This window comes from Marmota flaviventris, chromosome 8 (genome assembly GCF_047511675.1).
Source record: "Marmota flaviventris isolate mMarFla1 chromosome 8, mMarFla1.hap1, whole genome shotgun sequence".
In the NCBI taxonomy this organism is placed as follows: domain Eukaryota; kingdom Metazoa; phylum Chordata; class Mammalia; order Rodentia; family Sciuridae; genus Marmota; species Marmota flaviventris.
In genome coordinates, this window is record NC_092505.1 from 121,673,727 (window position 1) to 121,685,593 (window position 11,867).

The 11,867-nt window shown below is 51.7% G+C and overlaps 1 protein-coding gene across 6 annotated transcripts in view; it reads right to left on the minus strand.

Annotated features, from left to right (window-relative positions):
• The window catches only part of Pxylp1 (2-phosphoxylose phosphatase 1), a 57,482-nt gene extending 48,857 nt beyond the window's left edge, over nt 1-8,625 (minus strand). For 4 of the 6 annotated variants that reach the window (XM_071615601.1, XM_071615602.1, XM_027934003.2 and 1 more), the window contains exon 1: nt 8,503-8,625. The gene's annotated coding sequence lies outside the window, so the exon portion shown is untranslated. Of the gene's footprint in view, nt 1-7,952; nt 8,422-8,502 lie in introns of those variants that run through there. The other 2 variants (XM_071615600.1, XM_027934004.2) reach the window with 2 other exon arrangements.
• Between the last annotated feature and the right edge of the window lie 3,242 nt (nt 8,626-11,867).

The following is an 11,867-nucleotide window of genomic DNA, read 5'->3' on the forward strand; positions in this document are numbered from 1 at the left end:
ATATTTCTCAATGTATGAGAGTGGGCATCAGGGTCACACCCCTCCTCCCCTCCAGCTGTGATCTGGGTGGGCTGGAGAGGAACTTGGGAAGGTGGGGAGAGGGCGCTTGACAGGGGCTGAAGGCCACCTCCCCTGGGTTAACCTCCAACTACTGAGGCCACTCAACCGGGACCTGTTCTCACAAAGATGCTTGTACGTGAGCACGGCAGCCTAGGAGCCTCCACCCGCCCATGAGGAACAGCCACTCTGGAATTTGTATGAGCAAAGAGCAGATGCCCACAGGGTTGGGCCACGACACATATTTGTCTAGCCAGGGAGCCTTCCTTGGTGTACCTGCTGACTGTTTACATGGCCCTTTTAACTGGGAGAAACGTGATGGGGTTCTGGCCAGGAAACGAGGGGGACTATTGGGGAGGATCTGATTTCCTGAGAAAAGGAGCCAATGTGTCCGGCATCGCCTCCTTTCTGAACCAGACATTTGCACCATGAAGGAAGGGCTGAGAGCATAACAGAAGAGTCAGTCTGTCCAGACACGAGCCGCTGAAAACCAACACCAGCAGCCTCCGGCCTCCAGACACCTGTCACAGGAGAAAAGCAAACAAACACCTACTAGTGTTAAGCTCGGAAGCAGGACTTTTGGTTACTTGCAGCCAAACACACTGTGCTAATCAGCTTTGTGTTGCCGTGACCAAACACCTGGCGAGAACGACTTAGAGGAGGAAGAGCTTACTTTGGCTCATGGTTTCAAAGGTTCAGTAGGTGATAGGCCCACGCCATTGCTCTGGGCCTGAGGCAAGGCAGATAGATCATCATGGCAGAAGGTGGGTAGAGGAAAGCTGCTCACCTCATGGTGGCCAGGAAGCACAGAGACTGTGAGGCACCAGGAACAAAAATATCAATCCCCAAGGCACACCTCAGTGACCCACTTCCAGTAGCCACGCCCCACCTGCCCACCGTTACCACCCCGTGAGTCCGTTCAAATGATGAATCCATCAAATGGACTAATCTGCCGATTAGGGTATGGCTCTCATAATGCCATCATTCCACCTCTGAACATTCCTGCATTGACACGGGAGCTTTGGGAAGACACCTTATGACACACATAATGTCATAATGACATAACGGACATGCCCTGCCACTACCCATCACTTATTTTATTCACCAGCCTTTACTGAGACTATTTAATGCTCAAAAGGAGAAGCTTCTGAGAAGTGCTGGGTGTGGCCACGGCCCTCCAGGGCACCCCAGTCAAGTTGGGGAGAGAGCTGCATGAGCCAGAGGGATGTGGCACTGGGCAGAGGGCCAGCACCAAGGTGAGGAGTTCCAACCCCCCTTTCTGGCATTTGCTGCCTATAAAAAGGCTGGGCGAGTTGGTGCACACCTGTAATCCCAGAGGCTTGGGAGGCTGAGGCAGGAGGATCACGAGTTCAAAGCCAGCCTTGGCAACAGCAAGGTGCTAAGCAACTCAGTGAGACCCTGTCTCTAAATAAAATACAAAATAGGGCTGGGGATGTGGCTCAGGGGTCAACTGCCCCTGAGTTCAATCCCTGGCATCCCTGCCCCCCAAAAAAAAGTAAATAAAAAGAATGCACTATCCTCAGCCCAACCAACTGCAATTACTTACTCTAAGTTGAGTGTTAAACACCACCAATAAATGCAGCCGCTTCTAGATAATCAGCAGTCACGAGAGCAAGATGCACAAAAGGAGAAAATCAAAAATCATATGCTGCTAACTTAGAAATGCTGGAGATCCTGTGAGCTGGCTTGCTTAGACCCTCCTGCCTGCTGACGTTAGTGATCTCCTAAAATATACTTAGTTTCTCGGAAAGACAGTAATTTTTCACCTTGAAGATGGAGCCCAAAGGGAAAAAAAAAAATCAACTCTCTATGCCATGACCTTCAGCCATAAATGCCCAAGCTTTGATTTTTCAGGTCTGTTTCCTAATGGAGAGGCAGACAGACAGACTGGCGACGAAAATGGACAGGGCCTAGGAAATCAAGGGGCCGAATGGAACTAAAGAAGCGAGGGCACCCGGGGAACTAGACAAAAGGAGCCCCCTTTAACTCAACTCCCCCTGACAAACCAACCACTGGCATCATTTGCCGTTCTCTATTTCCAAGCATGGGGCGTGTATCAAAATGTAGAATACCATCTCATTCATTTTGAGTCCCAGTAGTTTAAAAATGAATAAAAAATAACCAGGCTGCCCACTAAGAGAACTGACCCTCAGTTTCCCCGGGACACGGCAGAGGGTGTGCAAGCCATGCCCAGCGAGGCACAGAAGCGCTCAAGCAGCCACCACAGGAGGGTTCTCTGGTCCACAGCCTTCAGCTGCAGGCCCTGTGCCAACTCTGCTGTGGCAGGTGCCGGCCAGGCAGGCTGCTCTGCCAACCTCCTGGAGGATGCATGGAGTCAGGGCAGGGAAGGTCTGCGGAGGAAGGGCCTCCCTTTCCAGGACCAGTCGGTGGACCCGCGCCAATCAACACAGCCTCTTGGGCCAAGGAGGTTCCAGCTACAGCAGACACAGAAGCCTGGTGGTCGGCTCCTCCCCAATCTACCCTTGGGAGCTGCTACAACCACCATTCCTTGCTCTAAAAGCTGGGTCTCTGGAGAGACGGTGGCTCATGGAACTGCAGAAGGGCCCCTGTAAAACAGCCGCCAGGGCAGCATTCTGTCAACGGGGATCAATAATAGCATTGTCACACCAGGTGAGGAAACACTGAGTCTATGGCCTCTTGTCATGCTTCCTGCTAACAACTTGTGGCCCAGAGTGACAGTTGAAACATTAACCACCAGCAGTGCCAGACACACACCAATCAAAATGAGTACCTGACTTAAACAGTTGGCAAGGTCATATGATACGGATATGTACCAGCTAAAGATCACGCCCCCACTCCCATCCCAATAATGGTCAGCACCTTCCAGGCCATACCGCAGCCTCGCAGGCCAGAGCACGAGGCCCACAGCCAGGTGAGTGCTTGGAAATACTCCCGCACTGTCACGCCTACACCATCACAAATGCCTGCACTGTGGAATACTCTGCACTGTCATATACGTCCTTCCCTGGGAACACAAGAGATCCTGTGCTTTGTATTATCATATACTCATCATCTCAGTGTGCTCACCTAGGAGGATGTATTTGTAAGGAGCTAACAGTGTTTAAGCATGGACCATATGCTGGGTGCTGTTCTAAGTTCTGTCACACATGATCTCATTTCAGTTTCACAATACCAGAAAGCAGGAAGCAGGCATTACCATCACCCCAGTTTTACAAATAAGGAAACAGAGTCACAAGGTACAAGGGTACAAGCTAGAGATGGCAGGTCCAGGATTCAAGGCCAATTTAGCTTTGGAGTTCACTCTCTTAATGGTTGCGCTGAAGACACAAACAAACCTAGGCCCTGTAGCCTCAAGAGAACCAGAATCCCAGGAACCCGAGAAACCCTTCCAGGGGGTTTCTGGTGGTACAGCACATGCATTGGTTTTGCTTGTGTGACTTGCAGAGTACCCTAAAGAAAACCAATACCTACTCTGACCCCCAAGCAGGAGACCATTTTCAAGTAATTATGTAACCACATCTGGTTATCAGGCAACTGTAGCCGCAATATCCAAGTTTACATCCTAATTCTCTGCTGAAGAAATTTCACTTCTAGGGAGAAGGATTTAACCCACTCTGAGGTCCCATTTCCCTATTTCTAGGTAGATCCAGACTTGCCAGAATCCAATGAGATCGCAGATCCCATCTCATCAATGAACTCATACAGTTGCCTCTATGGTCAGATAGTATATAAACACAATGTATGACAACTGATATATTTCAATAAAGCCAAATTTCTATACTTACTAATCTATACTTTAAAAATTTCTATATTTGTCTATACTTTTTTAAAAAGTCCTAATTAATATATTTGTATTCTATTCATGATATTCAAAAAATGATAGTTTATTTCTGTAAGATCTTTCCATTCTTATTTCTGAGCTTCCAAGCATTTCTGTTATAATTTGATAACCTTTCTCTGTTCCCCTGGATCCAAATGCCTCTTTCATTTTAGAAGCATAAAGAGTTAACAAGACTCGTTGGACCTAATGGTACTTCTGGATCCAGGAGTAAATGTTTTATTCTAATTCCTGTATTTGCTGATGACATATTTAGCAAGCAATAGCCTCATTTTATTTGGTAGTTAAAATGCTCAAAACAAGACTGTTGTATCTCTGATGGCTGGTGCTGGATGCAAGAATGGTGCAGGCTGAGGAAAGCAAGCTTATGTGGTTTTGTTGGTTGGAAAGACACAAGTCTCCAAGTAATTGAGGGGTAGGACAAATCGTGTTCAAACTACTTGTATATTTGGTAGAAATGATGGCTGTGCCCACAAAGAGAAGTGGAGGAGGGGAGGGGAGAGGAGGGGATGGGGAGGTCAAAACCAGATGAAGTAATTTTTACCTCACTCCGTTTTCTGAAGCTCTGATTTCTATGCTGTTGACTATAGCTCTCCCTAAAGAAGTTGGTAGCACATAGAGACAGAGAGGGTGGCAACCAGATGACAAAGGGATGCCTGGCAAACAGGAATATGAAGGTCCACGTGGGAGGTAACCGTGAATATAAAGAGAAGTTTTGAGTTCCCACAGTCTTCATTACTAGATAGAACTCTCTTCCGGCCAAGTGCCCAGCCCAGGTGGTTTTGCTGGTGGGAAACCCATGTGCGGATGGGTGGGCATGAGGATGGACAGAGGCAGGTGTGGACGGACAACCCAGCCAAGAGGAAATGATGAAGACTGCCTCCCCGCTGCAGCAGGAGCTCCTCCAGAAGGCTGGTCCACATTCTTTTCTCAGGCCCGTTAATCATTAACGTCCTCCACCATCCTGAGGTTCCTCCCCCCTTCACTAGGGATTGATCTTTTTACCAAAGCCAAGGACTTCCCCAACCAAAATCCAAGAAAGGGCAGAGCAGCCTGCAGGCTCTAGGGGTGCGGTGCAGACTGGGGAGCATGTGGTCCAGTGAGGTGACCACGGCTCTCCTGCCTTCTTGACTAGAGCAGACCCTGCAGTTCCTTCTGGGCTCCCAGATGCCTCCTCATGCAGCCCTGCAGTGGCTGCAGGGTGAGTGGCTGCACTGATCCCTATGCTACCAGTGAGGCTGTCTCACAGCTCCAAGAAGGGTCCTTAGCAAGCTGCTTCTATCAAAAGCCGACCCCCCTCCCCAATCCTACTAGAAGGCTGTGTCTTCTTTACCCACCAAGTGCAGGTGCACAGAGCCTCTGAGATGCTTCTTTTGACACTCCCCTGGGCTTTCTCCTCAGCATTTCAAGTGCAAGGTGGCTCCCCCAGGTCAGACCCCAGGCCACCCAAGCACCACACCCCTCACAGACACTTAAAACTACCCAGCACCCTCCTACCCGGTCAAGCCCAACTCTCTGCTGGCTTTGAACAGGGGCTCAGCACTTTGGGCCATTTAGTCTATCTCAGTGACTGCTCCTAATGGTAATCGTCACACCAGAATGTGGGCACACTTCCATACCCACCAAATAAGATCCTTGTCCCAGAAAGATCCTGGGGCTGAATCTCCCCTTCTGGATTTTCAGGACCTCAAACATTCTCTCATCCTTTCTCCTGCCCTTGAGATAGTAGTCTCTCTCTCTATCCTCTCTTTCTCTTCCCCTCCCTTTCTCTCTCACTCATGAACTGCAGGCATCAATTAAACCTCTTCTAGAAAACAGATTTGTGCCAGCTGCAGGAATTCTGGGTAAAAGCCAGACCTAAAGACAGAGGCAGTCTGGGTAAGAAAGATAAGCTCATGACAGCCTGGGGCAGTGCAGGTTCCCACATCCAAATGGCACTCTGAATTCTAGCCCCTCCCAGATTCCTGAACAAAGGGGGTCTGGCCCGCCCTGGCCCAAGCTCTGACTGTACTCTCTCATTGCTGACCTTTCACACAGACAGAGAGATGGACTTTGCTCCATCTGCCCGTGAAGCACAGCCACTCCTGACAGACCAAAGCAGTCCCCAGGCACCAGCCTCTGCCCACCCCTATTATGCTGCAAGCTATACTGACAGAAGTGTGCAAGGAGGGGCACTCCTAGCCCTCCAGAGGAAGCAACTTTGGGGTAGGGAGCACCCACTGGAGTGAGTGGGTGAGTTATACTCATATACCCCAGCCTAAAGTGGACAGTGGGGCTCTGTAAGTGACCCGTTCTCCTGAGAGTGTCCTTCCAGTGGGCAGGAATGGGGGATGCCCAAGAGAGCTAAGGCTGCAGCTCAGGTCCTTTAGGGTACACTGCGGTGGACTCACCTCTCAGCAAGAGGCCTCAGTAGCTCCTCAGGGTGCCCATGGCCCTCCCGACTGAACTTCTGGAACTGATTTCCTTCCTGGAAATTTTGGAGGCCCATTGAGGTTACAGACAGCTGTCAAAGACTGATATGGAGATTGAGCTCCTTGTCCACCCCCCACAAAACACAAATGAGTTTGTCTCTAGTGAGACTGTGTGTGCGCATATGAGCACACATGTCTGTATTTAAATCTGTTGAATTGAAGGATAACATTTTGAAAACAGCTTAGCACAATGGAAAAACACTGATAGTGGACTCAAGACACATTCAATTCATTTCTTAACAAACACTGAGTAAAATACCAGGCAGGGGGTGCCAGGCAAGGCCCCGGGGCCACAAAGATGGGTCTATCTCATCCCTGAAGGTGCTCCTAGCCAGTAGGGCTCCTGACAGTCAGCAGCTCATCACAGTAAAGGACAAGAGGATGCCTACAGGAATTTGTGGACACTCAGAGGGAACCTACTGAACCCCAGTGAGCCCTTGGTTGATTTTCTTTTCAGTGGTAAAGGAATATTGAGTTAATTACTATTCAAGCAGATCAATAGGGGAAAAAAAAAGTTACAGATAGGGTAGTTCCACGTTGCTCAGAGTGCTGGTGTTCTGAAAGCCAGGTGGCTGCCCTGTCCTGGCACCCAAATGTGGCCTCCCAACGCCTCTGTGAGGGAGGGCTGGCCAGGAGCCAATACCTAAAAGAGAAGTACCCCTGACATGTCTCTTCTCTGAAAATGGGCAATTAATTTAATCCAAGACTTAATGAAAGCCTTGAAAAGGGTTGGGGCGGATGCACACACTGGCTTCCAGGCTGTCACCATGCATCTCCACCTCTCTCCAGGGATGACAAGGCTTTCCAAGCCATCTGTTTTAAACCCTCTTCCCACAGATGTGGGACTGGGCACCAACACCTTTGAGGAGGACGAGCTGCTGCCAAGCCCCACTGCAGTCACGTCTCCTTTGGAAGCGTGGGCTGGGCTCAGCACTGTCTTCTCTACACTCAGGGTCCACCCTCCTGCCTTCTGCAAACAGCAACAAATGCCCGCAAGTTGCTTAACTCTCACAAATCGCCCGCCCCTGGGCCATCCATCCCACATTTCCCCACTCACACCCCGATCTATTCCACGCCCCTCATGATTTTACTTGTTGCATGTTTCGAAAGCATCCTTGCCTTACCACGAACAGTGGCCACCCAGGCGGGGACAGCCTCCAGCCTCATTCCCCACAGTGCCCTTTGCAACCCTATAGCTGAAGCGGAAAAATATGGCTCCACGTTCTCCTGCATCGCTAATCCTTTCCCATCCACAGGTATAACTTGAAAGCCAGCTACAGCCGCAAAGAAAAGCAACCTGCTCTGAGCAAATCTAATTCTTTTTTTTTTTTTTTTTTTTTGCATGTGACAAAACCAGTTTCTTTAAAAAATCGCGATGTATTCAAGTTCTCCGGCAAAAGCAATGTGGGGTCTAAACACACAGTCCCAACCTGAGCATGCAGGGAGGTTAACCTGCGCGCGCGGAGCGGTCCCTCCGCGGGGCGGTGACACCCGGAGCTGCCGCGCGGGCGGCAGGTAGCTGCCCGGAGGTGCCAGCCCCACACCCCAGAAAGGCCGACGAGAAGTTGCGGTCGCCTTCTTACCTGGACCCGAGCGGGTTCGGGACTGACGGGGAAAGGGAATCCCGGGAGCTCGAATTCCGGCTGAAACTGGCGGCAGGAGTGCGGGAGCCGAGCAGGAGCGGGCTGGGGGACGGGGACCGGGAGGAGGCAGGCTCGGCAGGAGAGGCGCGGAGCAGGGGTGGGAGAAGCCGAAGGCTCTTGGTAGGCGAAGGCGGAGGAGAGGGCTCGGGCGGGAGCGGGGGATTTGCAGGCAGGTTAGACGGCGCCGGGGCTTGGAGAAGGGGCGCCGGGCCGGAGGGGGGGGCGCTGGGACAAGGGGCGCGCGGGGGAGTGGCTTGGGGAGGGGGCGCGAGTCTGCGGCTGGGACTTGGGGAGGGCGCAGGGACAGGGGAGGGAGCTTGGTCGCTGGGCTCAGACCCGATGCTCGCCAGTGTCCCCCACCTCTGTCCTACCCGCGCGTTGCCCCTCAGTCTCCCAACCCTGGACCGTGGACGCCCGCCCGCCCGCCTCGCGCCTCCGCGGCGCTCAGCGCCAACGGCAACTGCTCGGCCTGGGCGCGCGCCGCACTCACCGCCCATGGTCCCGGCCCGGCCCGGGCTCCACCGCCGCGCGCCCGGCTCGCCGCCGGCTGCCAGCTCCTCGAAGCGGGAGGGGAGGCTAGGGCGGCGCGCATCGGCCTCCGGGCAGCTCGGGCTGCCGCAGCGCCCCCTGCCGACCCCGCCGCGCCCCAGCCCGGCCCGCCGTGCGCCGGGCACCCTCGAGCTCCGCCCCGCAGGCAGCGGTGCAGTGCAGGCAGGCAGAATCGTCGGGCGCAGAGGGATTTGGGAAAGGACGCTGCCTGGGAAAGGCTAAGCAGTCTCCAGGGGCCGGCCGGTCGTCAGAGCTCCAATGCGAAAGCACTCGCAGTACCAGCGCGCAGAGACCGCGGCCACCGACTCGCTGGGTCCTGTGCGTCTCGCAACGCTCGACTTGACATCAGGGAGTGCTCTGACGCGCGCCAAGGCCAGGAGACCGACCTGGCCCAGCCCTGGGCCCTGATGTGGGTGCTTTTGAGCTATGTCTGGCCTGTCTCGGCCGATCTCATTGCCGAGGGGGGCGTGAGTGTTTGGGGTCCTCCGGGTGCCACGCGGACCCAAACTGTCAGGATCCTTACACGGTGACCCCCGCGCCCCGCCCCAAGCCTATCCACGCTTCTCTTCCGGCGCGGACCACATCCGGCCTGTGTCAACTCTAGACCTCACTGCTACTCAGTCCCCAACAGTGTTCAGCCACTCCGGAGCGTTGCGCGCTCACGCACATACACTTATACACAGCTTCTCGGCCCAGCGGGGTCAGCTACTGAAGATCCATCTGAGTAGCACTTGCCGATGTGTGCAATCTCATTGTTGGACCTCGTCTTTCACTCATCGGTGGGGCTCACATCCACATACGTGACCCGATATTTTACCCATATTTCTACTTCTGATTTTCTGCGTAGAACTTTCCACCTCAAATCAGCATGTCCCACACCAAATTAAACCTCTTCTCAGCCCCCAGCTCTTTTTACGTCTTCGGTCCTGCCATCCACCAGCCACATGGGATGTCTTCCTCATTCTGAAAACTTCATAGCTAACCTGCCCCTTTCACCCTATTCCCTGGATGCAACGCTGCCCTCAGCCTTCTTACTGTCTTGAATACTGACATTCTGTCCCAATTCAGGAGCACGAAATCTCACTGCCTCCTTAAGTGTCAACGCAGTCTCCCACCTGGCTTTCAAGGGCGGAGGGAGAAGTTCTGATTGTCCTGCACTAATTCCAAGTTCTACCCTTTGGTTCCCTGTCTTCCTCTTTCTTAAGCAGGTTAGTCAGGATGCTTTCTGCTATAAATGACAGACAACCCTATTCACACCAGCATAGAGAAATCCCAACCTTTGGTAGCAATCCCAGCGACTTGGAAGGCTGAGGCAGGAGGATCATAAGTTCACCACATCTAAACCATAACGTCTGGTCTTAGTCCCAGAGTCTCAGGGACTCTCGGTCTCAGTTTCACTTTCACGCATGAGTGCTACGTCTGCAGGCCCACACCAGACTGCAGCAGATCCAAGCTTTCAGGCTATAATTCCAGCAGATAAACAGCTTCTCTCTGCCCACCTTGGGACTGGCTCTAGTGTGACAGAATTGACCGCTATCCATGTGGTTCCCCAGCCACTGTGACCTATGATGGGTTGGTTCACTCTCTCTTGGCTAATTTCTCACCCTTTCACCCACCATAGAGAACCATCGGGCACCCCTAGACTGCATATGCACCATCTCTAACCATTTCTCTGCCAAATTTGCCATGCCACCACCATTTCACCTTGCTACATCCTCCTATGAAGACCCAGATGGGAAGTAGGGCATAGGCCCTCTCTGCTTTCGGCTTCCTCCTCAACCTGTCCAGGATTCCTGTCTGCGCCTCCCCTCAAAAGGTTAAGACTAGGTATCAGATGGTCCTCAGGGATCCATTGGATATGGCATCATACTCTCCAGACTCCTCCTCACCAGTCCCCCCTCCCATTCTATATTCCCCCAGAATAGAGAGAACTCCTAGGACCCCTTCTCTTTTAGAGTGTTCTCTTTCCCTCTTTGGTTTCTCAGTGGTACCCATAAACCTTCCAGTGGGCAGGAGAGGCAGTGAAGGGAAGTGAAGCTTCCCATAGGAGCAGTTATTTGGGGAAGCACCTCAAGACCGTTGTCTCCACTAAATCTCCTTCCTCTGCAGTTGTTGAAGTAGGATGTCACCAAGCAGCTGGGGTCACCTGGCTGGTACCTGGAGAGGCTGTGCCAGACAGCATAACTGACAGAGGAAGACAGAGTGGAGAGAGGTAGCTTAGCTTCCTGTCATGCTTGATGCTGTTTTTTACAAGCACATGTTCCAAAGAATTCCCCACTTTCCCCCTAAGCAAATTAAAGTCAGATTTTTCTGTACCTTGCAACCAAGAGAGTCCTGACTAGTACAAACGTGTATAGCATAGTGCCAGGCACACCAGGTCCTGCAAAACAGTAGCAGTCACCATCATTAGTCATCTGGTAGAGCAGCACGCTTTGCCCACGGGTGATTGTAGAACAGAACAGAGACGGGGAAGTGCAGGGCCGCTGGCTCACGACCTTCCTTCCGTCTCCTACTGTCTTCAACCTGTTCCTTTGTCCTTTCCACCTTGCTTCTTGGCTTCCAGGGAAACCCTTAAAGTCATTGAAAGCTAAACCCACTCATAAAAAAACAGTCCCAGCTCACCCAAGGCATGATTAGTCTGCTAGGTGGTACTTGCTTCCACTTTACACAAAAGATCCTTGCCTGGACTGGGAGCAGCTAGGATCAGGTGCCCATCTTCAAGTCAGTTCTAACCCACTGAGCAAAAAATGTGCAAATATTTGCACAGCCTCCTTTTTCCTCCTTTGTAGACTGAGGGAACAATGGATTCTGCTCACCCTTCCCCCTGCCTTGGGGGAGGATAAAGATTCTAGGAAAGACACTGAGGTGACAGATGACAATTCTAGGGAGCCCTCCAGAAGAGGGATGGAGTGATTTATTCAAACCAGTTTCTAAGTTCCAAAGACGGTGCTGCGTGCTGCCCTTACAGGATTTCCGCACCTGCCCATGGTACTTCTGTTGTTTCCGGAATACCTGGATTGTAAGTATTATTTAGAGATTCCATTTACCAAGGGTTTCATTTCTACGATTAAAGGAGGAGTACCCATTCATTGCAGAAACCTGGGAAGATACAAAGTACACAAAAATAAAGATTAAAAATTATCCACAATAATCTTGTGTCAATTCATGTATAGAGAACATTAAACTAAGATATAAAAAAAATTGTCCTGTCCACATGTCTACCCTATCCCTGGTCACCCCAATGCTGCAAGAAGATAAGTATCTTGCAAAAGGCTAAAGATCATTTTTAGAAATATTACACTCTTT